The 27,840-nt window shown below is 48.2% G+C and overlaps 1 protein-coding gene across 1 annotated transcript in view; it reads right to left on the bottom strand.

Annotated features, from left to right (window-relative positions):
- SCNN1B (sodium channel epithelial 1 subunit beta) overlaps positions 1-27,840 on the bottom strand; it is a 61,111-nt gene that overhangs the window by 31,645 nt on the left and 1,626 nt on the right. The gene's annotated exons all lie outside the window — the stretch shown is intronic.

The raw sequence follows: 27,840 nt of genomic DNA, 5'->3' as shown, positions 1-27,840 counted from the left end.
CAAATGTCCACTGGCAGGTGGATACATAAATTGTGGCACATCCATACAATGGGATACTATTCAGCAGTAAAAAGGAACCTACCACTGATACATACAACAACTGGGATGGATAGAAAAGAAAAGAAACAGGCTGAGTTTAAAAAGCTAGACGTAGAGGAGAATATACTATGTGATTCCATTTATATGAAGCCCTAAAGAAGACATACGAATCCATAGGGGCAGAAAGCATATCAGTGATGCCCAGCACATCTGGGGTAAACACTGCATTGGCTAGAAAAGCACAGAAGGACACCTTTGGGAGGTGATGGAACTATTTTATATCTTGGGTGAGATGGTGCTTAGTTGGATGCATACATTTGTAAAAGTTCACCAAACGCTATATTTAAAATGCAAGTAACATACTGTACATTGCTCATATTTAAAGTTTTAACAAAAGACTTAAATCCATTGCTGTTTCAAAATTATGAGAGGTCATGTCTTAAAAATCTAGATTTTTCTTTATCTTTTGAAAAATTAGAACTATCTGACAGTTGTCCCCATGTGGCAACATTCTGCCAGAACTGAACAGTGGCAGTCCCCTAAGACAGATCACGTGCTCCCTGCCCCCCACCCCCAAGTCTCCCTATTCCTTATTTTCTTACACTCAGCCCACCTTATTCAGTTTTTAAAATTCCCTGCTTTGGCTTCTGTGGACATCTGACTCTGTGACCCCTGTAAATTGTAGGTCGGATGCTTTCATTAAAATCCCCTGTACTTAGCAGCAAAACCTCAATTACCCAAGGTTATCAGGGAATACGAGTTCTGGGTAGCTGGATTTTTATAGTTAATTGAAGGTTAACCTGAAAATGGATTTGACTCTGGTCATTGAAAAATCTTTTGTGTTTCTGCCTCCGCTAAGGGCAGGCAGCCCCAGAACATGACTGACTCATTGTTCTCAAGCACCTGGCCAGGATCAGAGTCATGGATGGGGCTCAGCGTACCTGGCCGGAGATAGTGAAGAAGACTTTTTTTAGGGGAGTGGTCGGAATCTCTCCAGGGACCAGAACACATCCTGGGCACCATTTCTATTTATAAATGCCAAGATTATGTGCATTTCAGGCACCCAGATTTTGGTCTCTAAATACCATTCCCAACCAAAAGGAATCAGGGCTTCTTGGAAAAATGGCTGATGCCAGTTTTGTTGCGAGAAATGTACAGGATGAGCCTGGGATATCTCATCATACCTGAAAGCAAAGGAAGGTATCAAAGACTACTGGGGTCAGTCGAAAGGGCTCCTTGAAGGGGTCCTCACCAGCAAAGATGGGACAATTAGAGCATTTTTTTAAAAATTCAGTTAATTGAGGGGCACCTGGATGGTTCAGTCAGTTAAGCCTCCAACTTCGGCTCTGGTCATGATCTCACTGTTCATGGGCTCAAGACCCATGTCGGGGTCTGTGCTGACCGCTCAGAGCCTGGAGCCTGCTTCAAATTCTGCGTCTCCTCTCTCTGCCCCTCCCCTGCTCGCACTCTCTTAAAAATAAATAATAAAAAAGTTAAAAATTTGTTTTAAATGCAATTAATTGAAACATATCAAATCCAAAAAAATCCATGAGCTCATTACAACACTGGAAAAGGGGGAAAGTAAGAATATTAATGTTATTAATAAATCAGGGTCATTAACACATGAGTCCCATTCGGGTTGTTTTACCCCTATTTGGGACACTAGTGGCTTGGCTGTTATGTTCCATAAACTCCTTAATTTACTGCAAAAATCTCCAAATTTCAGCTCAAAATCTAGCCCAAGGCCTGTTTTTGTATGGAACCTAAAGCTAAGAATGGTTTTTATGTTTTTATGTATTTATTTATTTATTAAGTTTATTTTTGAGAGAGAGACAAAAAGAGTGAGTGGGGGAGGGGCAGAGACAGAGGGAGAGAGAGAGAATCCCAAGGATTCTGTCAGCACAGAGCCCAACTTGGGGCTCAAACTCACAAATCGTGAGATCATGACCTGAGCCGAAACCAAGAGTCAGGTGCTTAACTGAATGAGCAACACAGGTGCCCTGGGTTTTATGTTTTTAAAGAGCAGTGGAAAAAAAAAAAAAAAGAATATGCTACATATGGGGCCAGCAAAACCTAAACTATTAATATATCAAGCCCTTTATGGTAAGTTTCTTGGCACCTGATTTGCTGTGCCCTATATTTGCATTAAATAAAAAGATGCCCTTAAAATGAGTTTGGTTTTATTTTCCCCTGACTTATTATTATTATTTTTAACATTTATTTATTTTTGAGAGACAGAGTGTGAGCGAGGGAGGCACAGAGAGAGGGAGACACAGAAACCGAAGCAGGCTCCAGGCTCCAAGCTGTCAGCATAGAGCTCAACGTGGGGCTCGAACCCACCAACCAGGAGATCATGACCTGAGCTGAAGTCAGATGCTCAACCGACTGAGCCACCCAGGTACCCCTCCCCTGACATATTAATTCAGTGTTTCCCAAACATCAAGCATCTGCATACCACCCTGACAATTTTTGCTAAATTGTTGGAGCACTTGTATCATTATTCACTTAATGTATAACATCACTTGAACTCACTTTTTTTTTTTTTGGTTAAAAAACTTCCACCTAGTCCTAAGCAATACTATGAGTACTCAGCAACACCATATCTGTGAAATAACTTTGATGTGTTAAGTCACATTTTCCTAATACATATTAAAATAATTTCACTATTTGAAAAAGAGTCCCTCTTAAAAGAGGAACTTAAAATCATCTTGCTTTTCACCCTACGGAAAATTCTCTGTTGTTTTCTACCTGGCTGAAGCATTTCATCATGTATCTTTATGCCCTCCTTTTAAGTATGTTGGGGGTAGGCATAATTATGCCCATTTCACAGAGGAGGTAACTTGAGCCAGAGAGACTTACCCACCATCAGAGTGAGTCAGAGGCAAATCTGGAAATAGAAACCAAGTCACCTGGCTTCCAGCCACTTCTACCAACACACGTGATGGGACACCTGACCTCTTACCCCCGCTCTAATGGGTGTGGGGGAAGTTTGCATTGTAGCAATGGGGTCAGCTGCCTCCTCCGTGGTACATATGCACCTCATTTGCCCAAGGCTATGGCCGTAGACATCTAGGGGTCCTCCCATAGAGCTAAGCTCAGCTTGACTAATGGAGGTGATAAGAAAGTATCCCTTCCACAGCCCTCCAGGAGGGGAGAGGCAATGGTCTTACAGGAGCTGATCAGAGTCAGAGAGTGCTCCCAAGGTACATCGTTAAGTGAGAGAAAAGAAATGGCAGAACAGTATACAAAGTCTATATGCATTTGTGTAAAAACAAGAAAGGAAATAAAAGCATTGAGATATTTACTGGTGTGTGCATAGCCTATCCTGGAGAGCCTACCCAAGAAAGCGGGAGCACGAACTACCTTCGAGAAGAACTGGGTAGCTGGGGACACAAGCAGGGAAGGAGGCTTCTGAAAAAGAGTTATTCCTTCTGCACCTTTTGTCTTTTGGATCATGTTGATGTTTAATCTATTCATTTATTTGGTCCGTAGACATTTATTCATCCCCTACTGTGTGCTCAGCACTGTTCTAGGCACCGAGCGTGCAGCAATAAACAACCAGTAAAGAAATAAATCAATCCCTGCCTGTGTATAGCCTACATGCCCACAGGGGACAGAACCGGAAAATTATAAAGAGCAATTGCATTTGCAAATTTATGCTGATTACAGTTAGGTTAAAAAAAAAAAAATCTGTATAGCAGCCATTAGATACACAGAGATGAAAAGGTTTTGTAATACCAAGTATCGGGCAGGCTTTGGGGAAAGCACACCTTTACATGCCGATGGGGTGGGAGTTGGGGTAGTCATTCAGAGAGTAGCCAGCAGTCATTACATTTATAATGTGGCAGCTGGGACCCTATGGCTCTACTCTGTGCATGCAGGCGTGCGTGTTTGCATGTGTGGGTCCACGTGTGTGTGCCTGCACGCACCGTAAGGATGGTGGTTACAACACTGTAATATCCCCAAACGGGGAAACAACCTCACAGGCCAAGGGAAAGGCACCTGGGGGTGGGTGGGGTGCAGACTACTCCACCACAGGGGCCGTCAGGCGTGTGGGGGGGATCTGGCTACAGGGAACAGGTGAGCTAGTGCAGTCCCGACAGGTGTGTTTCCAGTGAGCCAAGGGGGGTTAGAACTCTGGGGCAGCTGGACACCCCCCACTCCAGGGAAGCCAAAAGCCACCTTGTCCCTTCAGTGCATAATTCAAATATGCTCATTCTCTGTCCACTGTGACGTGAGGAAGGCCGGTAATCACAGGTTAGAAGAGATTTAACGTACATTCCACCCCCAAATGCTGAGAATATACGGATGGCAAGGTCATGCTGAGGTCACCTCTGTGTTCTTTGTGGTGGGGTGATGGAGTGGAAACTCTCCTCTTCCTCCATGGCGGCCATGCTCCTGCATGGAGATGTCCTTTGGGGTCACTGCCCTACCTTGTGGGGGTGGCGTCTGGGGGTGACGTGGGGGATGTTGGTGGGGGTCCCATAGTTTCACTCTGTGGTGGGGTGATGGTGGGGCCACTCCCACTCCACGGCAGGGGGCACCCTCAAAGGGCAATGCATTCCCGTCCACAGCACAGACAAGCACACCCCACAGCCCGGGGCGGGCCAGCAAACACTGGATGTTAAGGACCCAGAAGTGGCTTATGTTCCCATCAGGGGGCGGATGGTGTAGGATTTGAGAGTCAGACCCCAGTTAGGTCCCAGTTCTGCTGTTTCCTCAAGGGAGGGGCTCAATCCATGACAATAATAGGTTGGCCCTCCAACTCTTAATTTTCTCATCTGTAAAATGGGGATAACAGTACCTGCACCTACTAGGTTGTTGTCAGTATTCAATGAGATAATGCGTGGGGAGCACTTTGCACAGTGGCTGTCACATAGTAAGTCTTGAAAAACGTAGCTACTATTATTATTATTATCATTATCATTATTATTTTAAGCAGCAGAATTATTCAAAATGACTGTGGGTATTCACCCTGGGTTCCTGGGACTGTCATTCGTGGAGAAGTGGTGCCCAGACTACTTCTTGTGGGACTATGTCCTTCTTTGGCAGGGAAATCCTGTGGTCCCCAGATCTCTTCTGGTCCCCAAGGTCCCCAACGGCTGGCAACTGGTTTTCCAGACAACTTCTGTAAACAGCTGTACCTAAACCCAGCCTGTCCAGCACCAGCAGCCACGCACATAGCCACTGACGAGACCATGATCCACACCTATCCCATATGAAGGAAGGCCCAGGGGGTTGGGGGCGCCTCCCCTGGAATGGAGCCCTCACCACCTCAGCATGTGCCCCGGCCCCAGCATGGCTCCCTGCAGGATGACAGGGAGCGTTGGAGATCAGAAACATCTCTGTGCTGCTGACTTTGGCCCCTTCCTCACCCCAGACCCCATGGTGGTATGGATTCACCCCACCCCTCTGCATGGCTGGTGCCTTAAGGATGCAGGCGGAAAAGCCACACTCAGACCTGGAATACAGAACCCCTTCCTCCCATGCTAATTCTAAGCAATCTTTGGGAAAGAAGTGCTGTGGGTTCCCTGTGGGAGGCTGGCTGCATCAAGCTGGGGGGCAGGGGACTCCACCCTGTGTACTCTCCTCCTCATACCTTCTTTAAAACCCTGGAACATCCTGGGGATGACTCAGAGGCCAGCACTCTCCCTTTGTCCCCAAGCAAGATGAAACCACCTTTCCTGAAGAGACCAATTAGGACATGAACTTTGTGATCTGGGGTGTTGGGAAAGGAGAGGAGCCTATTGTTGGCCAGTGTTGGAGGAACTGAACACAGCCCGGGAGGGCTCAAAACAGAGCAATGATGCTCACAGAAGCCAGCGTCAGGGGATGTGGGGGCAAAGAGTGCGGGGCAAGGGCCTGCCGCCATCTTCACACTAGCCCTCTGCCAGCCTCCATCCCGTCCACCTGCCAGCTAGAAGTGGCCTTGCTGTGCCAGTCTGGCTGGTCCTCATATGAAAGATGAGTAATGGTGCCAGATAAGGGCTCAGAGCTGCTGCTGCTGAAGAACGCTGGCCACACCTTGCACGGAGCATGCGCTAGGGTCCTTGGAAAACCTGGTCTGGTCTCCAGATGTGAAGCCATAACTGAGGCCCTCCCCTCCCCTGCAGCCATCTGCATGGCAGCCTGGAGCACCAGAGACCCCACTGCTAAGAGCTTGCACACCATACACCCTTGCTCCTCAGGCACTACACAACAAGCAAGTTACAGCATCCGAAGAAAGAGGCACTTGGGAGGAAATGTACAGGGATGGCTCAGGACACGGGTGCAGGAGCCAAGCTTTGGGTTTGAATCCAGCTGTGCTGTGCAACCTTGGGCAAGCTACATGGTGTGTCTGTGCCTCTATTTCCTCCCCTGAATACTGGGGACAATATGACACCTACCCCCGAGGATGCTTAGAACAATACCTGGTTAACAGCAACTTGTGAGTAGCACCAGCTCTTAGGAGCCTTTATTCTTTCCAGGGCCTATGATTGCTTTCCAGATACAAAAAGAAAATGGCAGCCATTAAATATATGTATGCAATGTGATGCTGACAAGATAAATGCTACTCCACGTTTAGGCGGTGATATGCAAGTGATATGGGAACTCATTTTTTTGCTGGTGAGAGTTTTAAAGGTCACAGAGGAAAATGACCACAAGGACCAGGAACCTCAGTCTGTACTGTCCTTGAACTTCAGTACATCCTGTGGGCACAGAACTGGGGACCTTCCTCCTGGTAACCATCCATCACCCACTTCCCAAGAGTAACCTTTACCAGCTTCAGCCAGGAACTTAGAGTCAAAAGACTAGAACCATTCTTTTTTTTTTTTTAAAGACTCCCACATATATAAATAGAATCGTCAATAATGGTGAGGAGACCCCTGGGACCCCTTCACATGCAAAGTCTAAAGAAAATCTCAAAAACAGATCCAGTTAAAAATCTCACTTCAAAAATAAATGCTTGGGGCACCTGAGTGGCTCAGTCGGTTAAGTTTCTGACTTCAGCTCAGGACATGATCTCACAGCTTGTGAGTTTAAGCCCCATGTTGGGCTCTGTGCTGACAGCTCAGAGCCTACTTTGGACTCTGTGTGTGTGTGTCTCTTTCTCTATTCCCTTCCCCGGTTTCATGTTCTCTCTTTCTCTTTCAAAAATAAGTGAACATTAAAAAAAAATAATAATACACGCTTGACTTAGGGCTCAGATGGCAAAGCCATCGCCCCACAATTCAGAGGCATTTACCATGATGTTGCAGGACAGGACTTCCATGTTCAAAAGTGACCAGACAGGACCAGCTGCAGGTTTTAGGAACTCAGATGTTGTGTCTGTGCTCACGGTTTGTTTCCAGTACCTTCCAGGTTCTAGATCCAGCTTACACTGGAGGGGGGAAGAAGCTCTGAAAAGCTGCGTCTGAAGACGGAAGCCTCTGGTAGCAAAGGCAGGACAAGAACTTGACCTAAAGATGGTTGGCTGGGTTTCTGAACCGGGGGGGTGGGGTGGGAGCTACCTACACAAGGGCCGACACTGAGCGCTGCCTTCATGATGCGGACTGCGTCCGGGCACCCATCTTTCTTTATGTTGACTCACTCTTGTTTTTACTTAAATACCTACTTTAGCTTCGTCCTAAGCCAGAATGTCCACAAAATTACAGGTTCGCTGTCACTAATTATATATGTTTTCAAATACACCTCAACATAAATAATTACCGATGAGATCAAAGACGTCGGTCTGCACACCATCTAAAAACCATCTCCACATGTCCCCTCACACAGGGAGACACATTCAGCAAGGATCCTCCCTTGCCTCATAAACTCGCCAGATTAGATAAAATACCTCACCATTTTCAACGGTAGGTGTTGTTACAAAACCCGTTCTGTTGGTTTCTCCACTACCAGGCCCAGGATTATATCGGCCTCCAGCCCGGGAGAAGCTTGACATATGACCTGCCATCCAGACGGAAGACGGCAAGCTCTGTGACATTAGATGTGCCTTGAGCTGCCAGAAAAACCCCCTTTCTTTTTTAATGGGCATTTATTTATTTATTTAAATTTAAAGTTAAAAAATGTTTATTTATGTTTTTAATGTTTGTTTATTTTTGACAGAGAGAGAGAGAGAGGGAGAGAGAGAATGAGTGGGGAAGGGGCAGAGAGGCAGGGAGACACAGAATCCAAAACAGGCTCCAGGCTCTGAGCCGTCGGCACAGACGGACTTGAACTCACCAACTGTGAGATCATGACCTGGGCTGACGTCAGATGCTCAACCATCTGAGCCACCCAGGTGCCCCTTGAATGGCCTTTTAAAAGAGACGCAGGCAGTCATCTGGCCTTTGGCTAATATGCTAAACCTTGGAGGACCTGAGTGCTCCCCGGTTGTCATTTCCTTGTTCATCTCGTGACCTAGAACCACAGGTGGGTTTGAAAGGGGACTACCCTTCCCGACAACAAAATCTCCAAGCCCTGACTTCTCTGCATGAACACAGATGCGCACAGCAAGAAAATCTAAATGTACAATGGAGTGGAAGGATGGAACAGACTACAATCTAGGCATCCAATGAAAGGCTGGAGAGCCGTTAAGAAGGATGGTTACTTATTTCTGTTTAAAACAAACTATGGACTTATAAATAACTATGTGCATAGGAAAAAAAAAAAGTTTGGATGAGATTAACCAGAATGTTTATAATGGTTATGTTTGGGTGGAAGGATCTTGGGTTATTAAAAAAAAGTTAAAAAATGTTTTTAGTCTGTGTAACTTTTTTACAGTGAACACATATGGCTTGTATAATGAATGAGAAAATGATTTCTTACAGCAACACAGGAAAAAGCTTATGAGAGGATGTCACTTGACAAAAACGATATGCTAACTACAGAGCTTTCTCGACTTAACGATGGGGGTTATGTCCTGATAAACTTGTGGCAAGTTGAAAATATTCTAAATCAAACAGGTATTTAATACACCTGACCTACTGAACATCACAGCTCTGCTTAGCCTGCCTTAAAGCTACTTGGAACACTGACATTAGCCCATAATTTAGCAAAATCATCTGACACAGAGCCTGTTTTATAATTAAGTGGGGAATAGCTCATGTAACTAATTGAATATTGTATTGACCATAAAAAGCAGACTGGTCGTATGGGTATAGCATGGTATCGGTGGTTTATTCTTGAGATTGTGTGGTTGCCTAGAAGCTGTGGCTGGCTACCACTGTGCATCATCATGAGAGAGGATTGTATCACCAGCCTGGGGAAAAGATTCCAATTCAAAATTCCAAATGTGGTTTCTACTGAATGTGTATCACTGTAGCACCACTGTACAGGTGAAAAATTGTAAGCCGGACCATGTGTATGTGGAAAAATGGATTGTCAGGAAAAGTGGTGGTTAGGGCAGTGGGAATTATGAAAGATCTTTTTTTTTTTTTTTTTAAATGTAGGCTTCTAGAATGTAGACAGAACTCTGGGAGAGGGGTAGCGGGGATTCTGGATTGGTTGGGACGAAGGATCTACTATTTGGCAGAATGTAAGCTTTCTAGAGAAGGTCAGGTTGGATGTACACTTCAGCTTAAATTCTAATATTCATAACTGCTTTCCAAAAATTTCTGTTACTTTTATAGTTAAAAAAAATTTTTTTTACACTTATTTTTGATAGAGAGAGACACAGTACAACTGGGGGAGGGGCAGAGAGAGAAGGAGACACAGAATCTGAAGCAGACTCCAGGCTCTGAGCTGTCAGCACACAGCCCAATATGGGGCTTGAACTCCTGAACCGTGAGATCATGACCTGAACCGAAGTCAGATGCTTAACCGACTGAGCCACCCAGGCGTCCCTATAGTTTTTTGTTTTTTTTTTTATTTAAAAAAAAAATGTTTTTTTTCAACATTTATTTATTTTTGGGACAGAGAGAGACAGAGCATGAACGGGGGAGGGGCAGAGAGAGGGAGACACAGAATCGGAAACAGGCTCCAGGCTCTGAGCCATCAGCCCAGAGCCTGACGTGGGGCTCGAACTCACGGACCGCGAGATCGTGACCTGGCTGAAGTCGGACGCTTAACCGACTGCGCCACCCAGGCGCCAATTGTTTTTTTTTTTTAATTCAAGAATATTGAATAAACCCCCAAAGGGAGGGCTGCTCTATCAACTAGGAAAATCTGCCTGGGGTCTCTGGCAGCCTGACAATTTCTTCCACAGTTTATGCAGGAGGACCTTGCCTTTCCTCTTGGGAAAGGAGTCAGCCAAAGATGGATTTTAGAGGAGGAGACAGACTCGGAACTGCATTTCCTGGATGGCTCCTGTCTTTCAAACTCTTGTTGACAGAGTCTTCATGCTGTGTTTGCTTTCCTTCCTGCTGAGGGCTCAGCTCTACCAGGCTTTATCCTGTACGATCACAATTACATGAGAAAACACCTCGCTCACCAGGCCCACTGCCAGCATCCATGTCACCTCGTTCTAAGGGGCAGATGACTTGGGGTGCCAATGGTAAGGACACGAGCCCACGGCCCCGCCCCTACACAGCCATGCAAGTGGCCACTTGCCCAGGGTGGGTGGTGGGTGTTGGCAGCTGGCAGGGAAGAATGTGGTCAGTTTCAAGTGCTCCCTACTTCTCTCCCCGCCAAGGCTGGAGGCAACTTGGAGTGGGCAGTCCCCACCCAGCCTGGGGCAGAGGGGGAGGGTGGGGGGGGGGGTTGGTTATTCCACTGGGAATAAAATGCAGTGTTCCCAACTAGAGTCCAAAAAGTAAGGTCAACCTGATGGTATTTTGAGGCTCACGTGGAAGGCCCAGCTCTCCTCTCTCTGTTTCCCATTGAGACACACAAATTATTCTATTATTATCAAGATGGTGAGCTTTGGAGTGAGCCCGCCTTGGACTTGAATGACGTCTTGGACCCACCCTATCCCCTCTGAGCCTCTGTTGCCTCATCTGTAAATGCATCCAATAGTAGCACTTTCTTCCCTGGGCTTTTGTTTTCAGTGACCATCACGAGATAATGCTTGTAAAGCACTTGGGGAAGGTGTTGCCTAAATGTTGGCTATTATTTAGGGGAAAGAAAGGTGGAAACATGGGGGTGGCTGCTAAGGTTACATTCTTATCTACAAGGCTGCTTTAGAAAGGACAGGTGCTAGAAGGGGAGTTTCCCAGCTTGGTAGATGAATGATTCCGTTCGGGGACTGCACTTCCCGGAGGCTCAGCTTGCCTGTGTCACATGCCTGTGGGAAACTTTCCTCGGCTCCCAGTGTCTGCAGACTGAAGACCAGACCCTCTGCTCTGCTGGCTTTGATGATGCCTCACAATGTGCCCCCAAACTGCACATCTTTTTATTCTCCTTGCTTTCCTTCAAAAATGGGGTAGCGGTGAAGAGCCTGGATTCAAATCCCAGCTCTGTCACGTTCTCACTGTGTGACCGTGTAGAATTGACCCATCCTCTCTGTGCCCTGATTTTCCCATCTGTAAAACAAGTGGGAAATAGCACCTACGTCACTGGGTTGGTGTGGAGGCTAAATTGTAAATATGAAGAAGCCCTTTGCAAAGTGTCTGGCATGTGAAGAGGGATGAGTGTCTGTGAGCGATTTCTCTTGTACTTCTCAGACCCATGTCCAGTAGGACCACTCGCTGAATGCCACAGATACTCCCGATCTTCCCACCAGCATACTTCTATTCATGCTGCTTCTGCCCTGGACTGCCTTACCCCCAGGCCCAGCTCCCATGCCACCTCTCCCAAGAAGTGTCCTGTTCCCAAGGATTGGAAATCATCTTCCCTCCTCCTTAACCCCATAATATTTTCTGTGGACCAGCCCCTCCTATTATATTTGGTTCCACCCCCCCCTCCTATCATGGCTATTCATACCCCTCTCTAATCTATCCTACTGGGTGGGGAGGTCCCTAGACAGATTTCCTCATAAGCTTGGAACTTTGCATACAGTAGGTGCTCAAAAAATGTGTCTGGACTTCAGGGCTGGGAGGCAGGGTTGACTTTCAGCTGCTCTCCTCAGGTAGGCTTGCGAGGGTTGTTTATGGCAGGAGACCTTTCCGAATGGAAGGTGGCTTTCACCCAGACATTCTAAATATCATCACTGCTTGTATGGGAGGGGTGAGGCAGGAAATTCTTGGTCTCCCTCCGTCTACCTGCCACGTGGAGTTATGTTATGGGCTGAGTGTGGAGATATGGTCTCTAGAGAGGTGATGAGTTAAAATGAAGCCAGTAGGGTGGGCCCTAAGCCGATCTGACCGGCCTCCTTTTTGGGACACCCCATGAAACACCGGGGCTGTGTGCTCCAAGAGGAAAGACCACATGAGGACACAGAGGGAAGCAGGTCATCTGCAAGCCAAGGCTTCTGGGAAGCCAACTCGGCCGCCACCTTGATCTTGGACTTCCAGTCTCCAAAACCAGGAGAAAGTAATTTTTTATTCTTTAAGCCAGACTGTCTGTGCTATTTTGTCATAGCAGCTCCAGCAGACCGATAAGCGCTGCGAAAAGAGAAGTAACCAGTAGGCACGACAGTGTGTAGGGTGAGGAGTGAGAAGGGTACTGGCAGACCCCCTCCTGAACCTGGGACTGGGGATGAGCGGGTCAGTAAATCCACCCCACTGCCCCTGAGTAGAAATGATTTAGACTTAGGGGTGAATTTAGTCTTTTCTTCCCTAACCAAGGGATGCTTTAGAAACCCTTCTTTCCAGGTGAAGGGCAATAGGTGGAACTAGGGTACCTGAAACTCTTTTTTTTTTTTCTTAATTAGGCAAAGAACAAGTTGAGTGTCCAGCACTTTGGCGAAAAGACCTTGTAGTATTCCTTCTACCAGCCTAGCAATGGCTTCCTGTCCCACTTAGAATAAAATCCAAATTTCTTACTGTGTGGCCTCAAGCACCGGTAAGCCTGGCCCCTGCCCACTCCAGGCTCACCTCCTACCCTTCTCTCCTGTCCTCGCTTCTGCCCCTCCAATATGCTAGGGTCTTCCAACCTCAGGGCCTTTGCACTTGCTGCTCCTGTTGAGTGGAACAGGAAAGCTGGCTGTGCATCGGTCACTCGGCAAGCTCTTTAGAAGACATGCGTGCCAGGACCTCACACACAGTGACTCTGGCTCTGCAGGTGGAGGCAGCGTCTGGCATCTGTACATTTTTTTAAAAATTTCCACACAGAGTCTGATACACAGGCAGAGTTGAAAACCATTACTCTAGATCTACCTTCATGGGGCTAGCTTCTCCTTTGAAGCCTTAGCTCCAATGCCACCTCTCAGAGGTGACCTGACCCCCAAACCCCCCAGAGTGCTCGAGCCCATGGCCCTATTACTTTCTCCATAGAACCTAACACCCTGGGAGACTATCTAATCTATTCATGTGCTTCCTGTCTGTCTCCAAACACCGGAGTTTTAAACTCCCTGCAGGTGCACCCTGGGCCTCTCTCATTTCCAGCTCCACCCCAGTAGCACAGCTGCCCTGTCCGGGACAGTAGCCACGACCACACAGGGCAGCTAGCGGGTGCTGGAAAACCCCACTGGTCCAACTGAGATGTGCTCTCCGTGTGAAACACAATTCGGATTTCAAAGAAATCATGCGAAAAACAGAGACATAAAATATGAATATTTTGCAGGATGAAGAGAGTTCTTGAGATTGGTTGCACAATGTGAATGTACTTAACACATCACTGTAACATACATTTGATAATGGTTAAGATGGGAGGCACCTGGGTGGTTCAGTTAGTTAAACATCCAACTCTTGACTTCAGCTCAGGTCATGATTTCATGGTTCATGAGTTCGAGCCCCGCACTGGGCTCTGTGCTGGCACTGCAGAGCCTGCTTGGGATTCTCTCTCTCCCCTTCTCTACCTTTCCCCCACTCATGCTCTCTCTGTCTCAAAATAAATACATAAAAACTGAAAAAAATAATGGTTAATACAGTATATTTTATGTTTTTACCACAATTAAAAATTTTTTTATTTTTTTAATGTTTATTTATTTATTTTGAGAGAGAGAGAGTGCAAATGGGGGAGGGAGAGGGGGAGAGAGACAATCCCAAGCAGGCTCTGTGCAGTCAGCATAGAGCCGGACACAGGGCTTGATCCCACGAACTGTGAGATCATGATCTGAGGAGATACCAAGAGTCAGATACCCAACTGACTGAGCCACCCAGGTGCCCCCTGCAATCAAAAATTTTAGGGGCACCTGAGTGGCTCAGTCGGTTGAGCATCTGACCTTGGCTCAGGCTGATCTCACAGTTTGTGAGTTCAAGTCCCACATTGGGCTTGCTTCTGTCAGTGCAGAGCCTGCTTCAGATCCTCTGTCCCTCTCTCTCTACCCCTCCCCTGCTTGCCCTCTCTCAAAAATAAATAAAACATTAAAATAATAATACAAATTTTAAAAATCTCATTAACAATTCTTGATACAGATGAAATGTTGATGTTGATAATACTTTGGATATATGGGCTTGATAAAATATATTATTAAAATTAATTTTGGGGCGCCTGGGTGGCTCACTTAAGCGTCCGACTTCAGCTCAGGTCACGATCTCACGGTCCGCGAGTTCGAGCCCCGCGTCAGGCTCTGGGCTGATGGCTCGGAGCCTGGAGCCTGCTTCCGATTCGGTGTCTCCCCCTCTCTCTGCCCCTCCCCCGTTCATGCTCTGTCTCTCTCTGTCTCAAAAATAAACGTTAAAAAAATTTTTTTTAATTAATTTCAACTGTGTCTTTTTTTTTTTTTTTTTTGAAAAAAACAGCTGTCAGAAAATTTTAAGTTGCTTATGTGGCTCAGATTTGTGGCCTGTATTATTTATACTGGTCAGCGCTGACCTAGAACCATAGCTGGCACAGAGCAGGCACTTAAATATGAGTTGAATACAAAAATGAATACAGTTGCTGCCAAATAGGTGCTTTCTCTGAGCACAAGCAAGCCATTCTGTCTGGCAGACTGCAGGAAAGTGGAGGGAGAAGGCGGCAGAGCAGTTTACATAACTAAATAATCATAACTAACATCGACTGTTATGCTGATAATAGCAGCTGCTGTGTGTTGAGCACCTAACATGTGCCAGGACGGTCATGACACTTTTTATGCACATCATCTCATTTGATCCTCGAGTCCGTCCTGCATCCGTTCGTTGCACAGCCAACTGCCCAAGGTCACCCAGCTAGTGAGTGGAGAGCTAGGGTTTGCACAAGGGCTCTCCAAGCCCCCCCAGTACACCTGCCCACTGTAGCGGCCACTCTGGGTATGATCCTGTCCAGGGGGACTGGAAGGCACCTCCTGGGGCTGACAGTGGGCAGGGGTTTCCGGCTTCTGGGGACAAAGAGCTCTTGTGAGTCCGTGAATCCCTGCTCTCAAGGGTCCAGGAAGCAAGTTAAATAATTCATAATCTCTGATCTTCTTACGCTCACCCATCCAGATCTGGCTGCCGGCCCTCTCAAGTTCAAGGACTTCAGGGAACTGGCCCTGGACTGGGTGGTCATTCTTGTTCAAGGCAGTTGTGGCTGATGGCGCTGGGCCCAGCCTGACCAGAGAGAGGGCCCTGCCCATGTCCCCAAAGCTGTAACAGCCACAGTCTGTGGTGACAGGCCTGGGCCCACCTAATACCCCATATCTGGGGTTTAAGTCTGTTTGAGCAGGGCCCCCCTGTGGTATCTAATGAGAGACCTCCCTGGAGGTGGCCTTTATTATGCACAGATCAGAACTCCTTGGAATGGGGAAGAGGTTTACAACACATGGACAGAAAGTTCTCCCATCTCCAGGACCCCACTGGGGCTTTAAGTTTTTTTTGTTTATTTATTTTTAAAAGAGAGAGAGAGAGAGAGAGAGAGAGAGAGAGAGAGAGCAAGCGAGCAGGGGAGAGGCAAAGAGAGAATCTCAAGCAGGCTTCACACTGTCAGTACAGAGTCAAACGTGGGGCTCGAACACATGAACCGTGAGATCATGACCTGAGCCAAAATCATGACTCGGATGCTTAACTGACTGAGCCACCCAGGTGCCCCTCTGGGCCCCCACTATGTGTTTAAATCGTGAGTTTGAACTTGAGGAAGCTGCTTGGGTCTTCTCAAAGAGACAATTGACCAAAAAAGTCAGCAAAGACCTCATTCCCTGGGCAACAGCTGAGTGTCAAGGAGTCTGACCTCAGAAAGAACAAACATGGGACCATCTGAGGAACCTCAGAGCACTCCCACCCCAGGTGAGAGCCAATGGGTCAAACCCACAGTGCATAGCCAAGAACGATGGCTCCTAAAGTCTGGTCCCAGAACAGTGGCAGCATCGCCTGGGAACTAGTTAGTAAATCCTCAGATCTCCTGAATCAGAAACTCTGGGTTTGAACAGCCATTCTCCCCCCCACCCCGCCCCCACCCTACAGGAGACTTTGTGCCATGCTAATGTTTGACAATGAGGCTTTCAGCCTACTACTCAAAAAGTACAGCACTGGGACCAAGCAAATCACCATCCTCTTGCATGTCGTTCGAGACACAACATTCCGGCCCCACTTGCCCTACTTGCCAAGACCCCAGGGCACGTGTGTGCATGTTGAAATTTGAGGTGCACTGGCCTAGAGTTCCCTACCATTAAGTCAAGGAGTCTCAGGGGCGCTTGGATGGCCCAGTTGGTTAAGCGTCTAACTTCAGCTCAGGTCATGATCTCACAGTTCGTGAGTTCGAGCCCCATGTCTAGCTCTGTGCTGACAGCTCAGAGCCTGGAGCCTGCTTCGGATTCTGTCTCCCTCTCTCTCTCTGCCCTTCCTCTGCTCATGCTCTCTCTCTCAAAAATAAAGAAACATTAAGAAAAATTAAAAAAAAAAAGTCAAGGAGTCTCATACTCAAATGCTTTCAGGAGCCAAGCAGGGGATGCACAAAAAAACGAAGCCAAAGCATATCCAGCTGATTATCACCACTGGGAAACGTACGCTCGGGAGGACCAGAACTTCCAATTTTCCAAGAGAATCTGGAAACCCAGAAGCCAAAGTGAAATTCCCTAATTTAAAAACTACTGCGTGGGTCACACAAAATAAGACCTGTGCCAGCTTGCAAACGTGCTCATAGACCTCGGGGCCGGAAAAGTGTCTTATGCTCTGGGCAAGCTTTCTGAGCTTGGGACAGCCCTCCCAGGCATGGCAAGAGGCACGGGACTCCAGAAGGGCTGGGACACAGGTTCTCAAACTTGGCTACATCATAGAATCACCTGTAGATCTTTGAAAAACACTGATGCCTGACTCCCACCACCAGAGAGCCCCATCTACCTGGTCTGGGGCATGACCTGAGCGCTTTTCAAAAGCTCCTCAGGTAATTCCAACGTGCAGCAGAGTCTGGGAACCACCAGGCTACAGCAGGAGTCTGCAAACGTTTTCAGTAAAGGGCCAGACAGCACTAGCTTAAGCTGTGCGGGTCACATAGTCTGTTGCAGTTACCCAATCTGCCACAGTAGCAAGTGCAAAAGCAGCCATAGTTAACAGGAAGTGTTTTTTGACAATACTTTATGAACTCCCCATTTTCAATTTCATTTAATTTGCATGTTAATGGAATATTATTTTACTCTTGATTTTTTTTCAGACATGGAAAAAAACCATTCTTAGTTCACAGGCTGAGAATCAACAGGTGGTGGGGTGAGCTTGGCCTTGGGGCCAGAGTTGGCTGACCCCTGAGCCAGAGGAATGAATTGAGGGCATGGAAGCCGGGACTGCAGGCCTTCTCCTTCCCAGTATTTGCCCACACAATCTCCCCTACACGATCTCTGCAACCTTAGTAGCACTTGATTATGAAAAGGTTGTGTTGACAAGGCCCGGTCAAGTATTGGCTTGATCTGGCTCTGGGCCACAGACTTCAGATTGGGCCCCCAATCCTTCAACACCCTGGCAGGATTTCAGGGAGCTGCCTTCCAATGGGCGACTCTGAACCTCACCTCCCCCCGCGCTGGCGACGTCATTAAGCTTTAATATGTAGTGACCATTTAACTACACGGCAGGCACTGTGCTTAGGGCTTTACCAGCACCATCTTGTGTCCTTTTCACATATTCACCTGTGTTATTATATAACCGTTTTTTTGGATGGGGAGACTGAGGCACAGAGAAGTCAGATGATTTGCCCAAAGTCACACAGTGAGAGTAGTAGAGCACAACTGAACCCCTGTCTGACTCCAGAGCCTGTTTTCATAACCACTTTGTTTTATCACCTCTCAATAATCTACGTTAAGGACAATCAATAATCCATCACCATCACCAGTCACCACAATGCCAGACATAGCTTTCTCAAGGACAAGCCTCAGGCAGCAAACCTGGTCTCTCTGTATCTCAACTGGCACCTAGACACCATTCAATCTTCTCTGCCTTGAATTGCAGCCAGACCTGGGGCACCCAAGATAGATTCTGCACTCTCTCCAGGAACAAGGAGGCTCACAGAGCTGCCTCATACAGCTGTACAGGTATATACTGCACAACTCTAGGTGGCATCATTCACAATGCAGTCTATGTGAAGGACAGCCTTGGAGTTGTGCAGCACACAACCCACATAGCAGTTCATAGCAGCTTCGGAGGCTGGAGGTGAAATGCTCATGATTGCTTGGCATAGGATTGACCTTGGATGCTCACTATGACTGTTATTTGGAAATAGATCATCAAAAAGGGAGAAAGGCCCAGTAGGATATGCCACGATGGATGGTGGGGGTGAGGCTGGCAGCTTTGGGGAAGCCTTGGAGTCAGAAGCAGGCTGGCTCCTCTTGGGACCTTCCCCATCCTCCTCCAGTCCTGCCTCAAGTTGCCCTAAGCTGGCCCTCCAGTGCCCGTTCTCACGCTGGGCAGCACCTGGCCCTCAACGTCCAGGGCTGCTGGGAACTCCCAACCAATCACTCAGGCCCTCCCCTTACCAGTGTTACCCTGTGTTTGCTTTGCTTTTATGATTTGAGCCAGGCCCTGTGCCAAGGGTTACCTGCACCAGCTCTCGTGACCCTCATCACAACCCTGAGAGGCAGGAACCGACCGAGATCATCCCCGTTTTACAGACAAGGACTCTGAGGTTCAGAGAGGTTAGATCTCATGCACCAAGTCACATAACTGGAAAGTGTCAGAACTAGGAATCAAATTTGGGTCTTTCAGACTCTAGAGTGCAAACTTTTTTTTTTTAATGTTTTTTTACATTTATTTATTTTTGAGAGACAGAGCACAAGTGGGGGAGGGGCAGAGAGAGGAGACACACAATCCAAAGCAGGCTCCAGGCTCTGTGCTGTCAGCACAGAGCCCAACGCGGGGCTCAAACTCACAAACCGTGAGATCGTGACCTGAGCCGAAGTCTGACGCTTAACCTACTGAGCCACACAGGCGCCCAAGAGTGCAAACTCTTAACAGTCTTTCTAGGGGATGGATGTGGTGCATCTTCTGGGTCTGACGCCCTACGTGCATATTGGGCCTTGGGTCTGGGAAGCCATGTGGGTGACCATGACATTGATTGCTGCTGGTGATGATGGGGATGAAGGTGATGATGATGGGGATAGTGATAACAATGACAGGCGTGAATGTGATGATATATATACCTACTGGATAGGGTTACTGTGCAGATTCAAGGAACTAAGTCAGGCCAAATGTATCTCACTGCGCCTGTCCTACGTCAGCATTCTGTAAGTGCTGGGTCAACTGGGCTTCCTGTGCCCTGGACCTCCAAAGTGGGTTCCACTGCATTCGAGTTTATTGAGTGAACTCCTTCCTCCTCTGACACTAGGTGAAAGGCAAGAATCAAAGACAAGGAAGGGATAAAGGGGGTAACATTCTTTTCCCTTGGCCCCTCCTTTTTCCAACTAAGTCTCCATTTCCTGCCACACTCTGAAATCCAGCTTGGGGTACTGGGCCTTGGGCCCAACCTCTGGAACCGAGTCGTTGGGAGGCAGGCCCAGCCTCTGTGTGCTTCCTGGGTCCCTGGATGGCCGTCTGGCAGGAAGAAGCCAGGCCTCCAGGGAAATTTAGAGGCTAAGAATCTGGTGCCCAGGAAGGTGAGGGGCGGTTGCCCCAAGAGTCATAGCCACACGCAAGCTGGGCTCTGGGCTGCCCCTCTCTGTTGGGGGAGATTCGAATCTTAACCCACACAGTGACCCAGGGTAGTTCCTGGGAAGCAAACAGCTGAAACCTTACACTGTGGGTAAGCCAAGGGTTTTGAGAACTCTGTCACGGAGTAAAAATTTCCACTCCTCTTCCGCACCCACTTCTCAAATAACACCTGGAAGCCGAGGACAGGCAGGATAGGGAGAGCAAAGTGGGCTCTGTGGTCAGATTGCTTGCTTGGGTTTGAATCCCAGCCCCACCATTTATTTACTAGTGCTGTGTGACCTTGGGCAAGTTACTTAACCTCTCTGAGCCTGTTTTTTTTCTTATCAGCAAAATCTAGATAATTACACCGCGTTTTGCTGGATTGTTGGAAAGATACAATGAGATCGTGCACTGAGAGAGCTTGGTTTCTCCAGGGGTCAAATGGGGAGGATATTTGTACCCTTCTTTTATGATGCATGAGCCCGGCATGTAGGACATGCTTGAAAGACACTGCCTATTTTTATTATTATCACTGTAGGGGAGAAAGCCACATGGACCTCAGCAGCGTTTACTTGACGAACTGAATCACACGGGAAAGAGAAACTGAAGTCAGTTCATCTCTGTGAGTGAGGCAAGCAAAACATGATGGTTCCCAGATGGAGCGGTCACACCTTGAGTGAGTGACAAGCTTTGGGGAGCTGTCTGACCATGGAGAGGGGTCACAGGCTGGGGTTTTTAGCCAACTAGATTGTAAGATGCAATGAGAACTCCGCCCCACCCATCCAGCCAAGGGTGGGCCCCAGTGGGAATTCAGGAGTCAGAAATGAGGCTGGAGAGGGGGTCTCAGGCTAGGGGGGCCGAGGAGTCTCCTGGGGGCTGGGAGACATGGCTTGCTCACCACTGTATCTCCAGTGCCTGGCCCGTGGCTGCAGTGGCAAAGCGGAGAACAAAACAGACACGACCTAACCCTCTAGAAGTTTAAATCCCTGCAAACTCATGTTGTAGCATTTCAGGAAGCACTCCCTACATGCTAGGAAATGTTCTCGTTCCCCTTGCCCGCCGACCGCCACCCTTCTCCAGGCTCTGCCTTCTGCATGTGTGTTGCATGGAGACCCACTCACTGGGGCCATCATCCTGTGACTGGGTCACCGCCCGTGTCACCTAGTGTCAGAGGGGGCAGACTGGCTCCCGTTCCTACAAGCCTGCAAGTTGTAACCAGCCCGTCGTCTGTTCTCCACTTGAACATCACTCCTCCCTGGACACACACAGTCAGGCCCAGAGTCTGATGTTTCAACTTTCACTGAGTTCTACAGGTGAAGGTGTTCCTGGCCTTTCAGAGGCTGGGGGGCCTCTCCTTCCACGGCCCCACCCACCTTCCTTCTCAAAGCCCAGCAAGAATGGTGCAGCATTTCTGGAGTCAATTGGAGCAGTGAGAAGGGTGGGGCCAGTGACTGAGGGGCCTATGGCTCTAAGCTAAGGTGCTGTGCACTTAGCTAGCTGAGAGCCCCTGGGGCGGGGCGGGAGGTGCTGTGGTCCCCAGTCCACACGCCAGCACCGGGGCTCAGAGGGTAAGTATCAAGCCCAAGGTCACACAGAGCTGAGCTGCAATGCCAGCCAGTCTGACTCCCAAACTCAATGGTTACACAAACTGCCTCTCCAGGACTCTGGGTAAATCTTGGTGAGAATGCTTTGAGGACAGGGAATTGTCTCCCCAAGCGGCCTGTGGGAAACCAGGACTCCCCTGGACCAGCACACGGCCCCTCCTTTCACTAGGGAGCACCTCCCACGTGCCCAGCACACCTCTAAACAGTTCACAACCCCTCCCCCATCCCTAAGACCTTCAAAGGTGGCCTTCACGTCCACAGGCACAGACCCCGAAGGTTCTTCCTAGTCTCTCTCACCAACCAGACTCAACATCCAGCCCCCATCCAACTTCTCATTGCAGCACAAGCCACAGAGGACGATCAAAGGTGATCCTTCCTGGGGTGGGAGGTGGTGCCTTTCAACCAGGAAAATCAACAAAGTCCACACACAGCCATGAGTGAGAGAGCCACGGTGGAATTTCAGGAATCAGCCTGCAGAGGGCGGGGGAGCTTGTTTGGGGGAGACCACGCAGCCCCTGCTTGAGGTCTTCCCTGGAGCCCTGGAGCCAGATGGGAGCAGCTCCTGAAGGAAGGTGTTCCAGACTTCCCAGATCTTAGCCTTCCTTCCAGACCTTGGCTCAGGGACGAGCTCCACGGCATATCAGGAGGAAGCAAGGCTTGCTTCGTCCCAGAGGTCTGCAAGGAAAGGGACACCAGTGGCCCCAGACTCCCCAGTCCCCACAATCCTCAAGACCTTCCCTGTCAGGGAGGCACTGTTGAGGAGGAGAAAGTTGGGACTGGATTCAAGTTCTGTTGTTACCACTGTGTGGCCTGAACCTCTGCAAATTCCTGAACCTCTCTGAGCCTCAGTCTCTTAAGGCCTCGCCCCTCATTTGCTGGGCATTCCCCACCTCCCAGCAAAACCCCCAGGTTTGCTCTGGGTTCAGCTCAGCCCCATGACTGTATCTTGGCTAGGACCCCATTTCCTTAGTGTAAAAAACAAATTCCTCACTTAAAAACAAAAATGCTAAGATTTCCAGGCTTGTTTCAAGTTAATTTACTTATTTAACAAACGTATATTTAGGACTTACTGTGTGCCAGGTGCTGTTCTAAGCACTTGACACATTTAATCTTCATAACATCCCTACTGAGGTGAGAGTTATTATCATCTCCAGTTGACAGATGAGAAAACTGAAGCACAGAGAGGTTAAGTAACTTGCCTGAGGTCACACAGCAGGTAAGTACAGAGCCAGGATTCTGATCTCTGCGGGTTAGCAGGCCCAGGTTAGGAGTCACTGCATCTTTTGTATGTTCCCACCAGCTAAGATTTCTTCTGACTTTATGTTTTGTAATTTAAATTATGGAAACACCTACTTTTTTAACTTTGCAAATACAAAGTGAAATTAAAATATAGATGATGCTTTTATAAGCTCCCTAGACACCATCCCCATCTGAACCTGCTGGTCTTCATATGTGGTCCAGTAGCTGACTGTAGCCTCCCCATTTTCCTAGTTCTGACTTCCTATGATAGTCCCAGAGATGCAGAGCAAGCGCTTATCTCATCCTTTAAAAAAATTTTTTTTAATGTTTATTTATTTTTGAGAGAGAGAGAGAGAGAGAGAGAGAGAGAGAGAGAGAGAACGTGAGCAGGGGAGGGGCAGAGAGAGAGGGAGACACAGAATCCGAACCAGGCTCCAGGCTCTGAGCTGTCAGCACAGAGCACTGATGCGGGATCAGGGACTGTAAGATCATGACCTGAGGCTAAGTCAGGCGCTTAACCAACTAAGCCACCCAGGCGCCCCTCATCCTTTCATAAAGGGACTCTATGCACACAGATGGTAGAATACTACACACTGTTCTATTCCCTGTAAATTTCTTTTAACAATACATCTGGGAGATGGTTCCACATCCATTCATAAAGAGCTACTGCTTTCTTTTTAGTGACTGCATCATATTCTCCTGTGTGGCCATTCCCACAAGTAACAGTACTTGGCTCCTTTCTGGCGGGTGTTTACTTTGCAATTGTTTGCTCTTACACACAATGATGACTATCTTTGTTGTGTCCAATGCAAAGATAGCCACTGGGTAAATCCCTGCAGGTGAAATTGCAGAGCCATGGGTATGGGCCTCTTGAATATCGACAGTTTTCCTAACTACCCCCCACTGAGGGGTACCTGTGCTCCTGCCCGCAGGGTTTGAGAGTACTGGTTTCCCTCACCCCATGTCCAGCACTGAGTGTCACCCAGCCATCTGGCAGGTGGGAAACAGAATGGGTGTGGTTTGGCCGTGCGATTCTTTTTTGAAGAATGGTTGAGCACCTTTTTGTCTGTTTGAATTTATGCTTCTTTTTATGTACTTCTATTTAGCCAAATTACATCCTTTACTTTCTTCTTCTTCTTCTTTTTTTTTTTTTCTTTTTTGGATGGGGTGCTTGGTCTTTGATTTGTGAGCGCTCTTTATCCATGTAGTTAACTCTTTGTCATAGAAGTGACAAATATTTTTACTAGTTTGACATGCCCGGGCTTATGGGTACTTTTGGTTTTGGTCATGCAAGAAATAGTAAATTTTATGAAGGCAGGCCTAGAAACTTTGATCTTTAAGGCAAGGCCATGTTTCCACCCATTAGGCTGTACTGCCTCCCACTCTTTTTCTTTTTTTTTTTAAGTTTATTTATTTATTTTGAGAGACAGTATGTGAGCAGGGGAGGGGTAGAGAAAGAGGAAGAGAGAATCCCAAGCAGGCTCCACATTGTCAGCGCAGAACCCAACATGGGGCTCGATCCCACAAACCACAAGACCGTGACCTGAGACCAAGAGTTGGATGCCCAGCCAACTGAGCCACCCAGGCACCCCAATTCTTGCTCAGAGCTTCCAAGAGGACGTGTAGAGGGTGCCTACTTCTCAACTGGAGGTTCTCTGCAGTACGCTCCTGTCCCCAGCCTGGACTTCCTTCCTCGTCACATGACCTGGAACCTCCTTAATGCTTTTTTGTGCAGAGTCTTGGGATCATTCTCCACCATTCAGGACTTGTGCCTGGACACATGTTCTCATGGGAGCTCCGGGGAAAGGGACAGCCCACGAGAGCCCCCAGGCACAGAAGGGTCTCTAATAACAGGCTTTTTATGGGGAGGGGGTGGGTCCTCAGCTGCCTGGGGCATCCCTCACTTTCAGCATCTCTGAAATGCAAATCTCGCTCCAGACCCTCAAGGTGGGCAGAGGCTGCAAGACTAGAAAGGAGAGCAAGTTCTAAAGAATAAAAAGCCCAGGAGGGGTGCCTGGGTGACTCAGTCGGTTAAGCGTCTGACTCTTGATTTCGGCTCAGGTCATATCTCACAATTCATGAGATCTAGCCCCGAGTTGGGCTCGATGTTGACAGCACAGAGCCTGCTGGGATTCTCTCTCATCCTCTCTCTCTCTCTGCCCCTCCCCATCTATGTGCACTCTTTCTCTCTCAAAAAAAAAACAAAAAAAACAAAAAAAAAAACCCCAAAATCTGCGAACTCCACTAAGCCCCTCAGCAACTGTCCAGCGTGGAGGGAAACTTGCCTTTGTCTTAGGACATACCCTCTATCTTTGGCCTTTGCTGAGGAGAACATTCTCACCGTCTAGTGGGAGGTGGGTGCAGGTGGCTGGAGGGGTCTCATTTGAAGTTTTTCTTTAGGCCAGTGACCCTGAAATCTTTCAGCACATGGAACCACCTCTGCAGGGTTTATTAAAATACAGGTTGCTGGGCCCCACCCCCAGTCTCTGATTCAGTAGGTCTAGGGTGGGTCTGAGAATCTGTACTTCCAACCAGCTCCCAGCTGAGTCCAATGCCAATGCTCCTGGTCCACGGACCACACTTTGAGACCTGCTGGCCCTTCGTTCCCTGGGCTCCCCCATCTGGTATGAGTGAGGTGCAGAGAGGGCTGGAGACACACAGGCTTTGTTCCAATGGAAATCACAGCAGCAACTGCTCCATGCCAGGTCCCATGCTGAGGTGTGTGCATTTTCTTATCTTATCTTCACAACCAACACCGCAGTAGGTTTTACTAGTATTACCTCTGCTTTATGATGAGAAACAAGGCTCAGAGAGGGTGCACAGGGCTTTAGAATCAAACAGATCTGGGGCCAGACCCCAGCTCTGCCACTGACCCACTGTGCAAGCTCGTGGGCAAGTGCTTACCCTCTCTGAACCTCTGACTCATCAGTAAATGGGGATCACAGATGTGATTCCCAAGGGCACTATGAGGCAATTATAAGAGCACCTGCACATAGTAGGTATGCAAAAAATGTTCATCCTCCTTCCTGTCATAAGCCCCATCATGATCTCAAGGTCCTTTTCTTATTACTTACTTACTTATTTATTTACAGAGCGTGCCCTCACGTGCACACAAGTGGGAGAGGAGCAGAGGGAGAGGGAAGGAGAGAATCCCAAACAGGCTACAGGCCCAGTGAGGAGCCCAACATGGGGTTCGATTCCATGACTGTGAGATCACAACCTGAACCGAAATTAAGAGTCAGACACTTAACCAACTGAGCCACCCAGGCGCCCCTCAAGGTCCTTTTCTGTCTCCTCTGTATGGCAGTGCTTTTCTCCACTGCTCCAGAGAAACTCCTATTTATCCTTCAAAACCCACCTTAGAATCCCCTCCTCTTTGTATCTGTCCCCGAAATGTTGTCCTCTCCCAGTTTTTGGAAAGAAAAAAAATCTAGGATGGTAGCACCTGGTTTGAAAAAGGAGTTCAAAGCATTACTTTCCTTCCTTTCTTCCTCCTTCACTTGTGTTTCCACAGCGTTTATATCAAGCACAATTTGGAGTACAAATGATGCTCTCCCAGGGACCAGGTGGCTAATGTCACCATTATCAGCATCAGCATCATCAACACTTAGATAGTATGCACCATGCCCCAAACACTGTTTCAAGAGGCTTAGGTTCTTGACTCATTCAAAACCTAAAATAGCCTTTTGAGGCAAGTGCTACTTATTATCACACAATTAATTTGTGGCAGAGATGGGATGTAAAAGCTGGCTGTGAGTTTATGTTACTAAGTTTTGTGTTATGTGGTCATTATGAAGGAGGCCAGGTGGGGAGTGTGGCACCTTGGAAGGTGCCCATCTCATCTAAGGGGGCAGCCAAATGTTGGGCCCAGAGTTGTCTGTTTCTCTGATTTCTCAAGAGGATCCAGAGATACAGATTTTTATGTGACATCTCCCACTTTTTAACATTTGAGAGTCATCTAAAATACAAGAAGGAGGGTGGGCCTCACAAAAGCTGCCCATGGGCCTCCTTTGCAACTTCTGTCTCTTGTATCCCCAAGGTGGGGACCTTGGCTCACTTCATTTCTGCACCTTAGCTCACCAGGTGTGCAGTTCACCTGTTGCAGATGCCATGAGGCTTCCGGACTCCTCTGGGCTGAGCTTGGCGCTCAGTAGCCAGGAATCTCATCCTCCAGCCCACTCAGCACTCAGGATTCTCCAGTCTGGATTTGGGGTGTGGACAAATGATGGACCCAATGGTGACTCTGGGTGTCACCTCCACCCAGGGGCCATCTCCGGGTCTCTCCCTGTCCCAGACAAGACTTCCTACTTAGGGCTGACAAGGCTCTGAGTATTTTGTTTCATCACCCCACGAATGCACTCCATAGTTTTGGGAGGTTGCCATTATCCTCACCCCCATGGTACAGATGAGAAAGCTATGGCTCACACAGGGGAAGGGACTTGTCCCAGCCAGGAAGCGGTGGACCTAGAATGGTAATGCAAGCACCACCCCATTCCAGCTTCTCCCCAGATGGCTGTTCACAGGCATTCCACCAAACTGTGGATGGTCTTGGCACACATTCCACAACAAGTGCACTCTATCCCACAGACCGGACCCGGAAGGAAAGTTTGTGTGACACAAATAGGACCTTGGATACTCCCATCTGCTAGCCATCTTTCCTAACTACCTGTCTCCTACTGGAAGGTGGGGGCGGCATCGGGGGCATCTGGAGAGAAACCCTGGATGCCGACCCTTTTGGGAACTCTGCCCACTGGTGCCTGGACAAGCAGAGCTTGTGGCCTGGCTCAATCCAGGCTTTTGGGCTCAGCAGAGATCGCAGCGAGAGAGGGTGTCGTGTTCCTGTTTGCCTAAAGACAGGACAGAAGTGTGCATATGTGCACCTGTGCATGTGTGTGTGGTGCACACATGTGTGAACCTGTGCACGTGTATATGCGGCGACCTGCACGGTAGCATGTATGCAAATTGTACACGTTCTGTGCGCATGTGCAGACGTCTTGTGCGCATGTGCAGACGTC

Source organism: Acinonyx jubatus, chromosome E3, assembly GCF_027475565.1.
Source record: "Acinonyx jubatus isolate Ajub_Pintada_27869175 chromosome E3, VMU_Ajub_asm_v1.0, whole genome shotgun sequence".
NCBI lineage: Eukaryota > Metazoa > Chordata > Mammalia > Carnivora > Felidae > Acinonyx > Acinonyx jubatus.
This window is presented reverse-complemented; position numbering and strand designations above follow the sequence as displayed.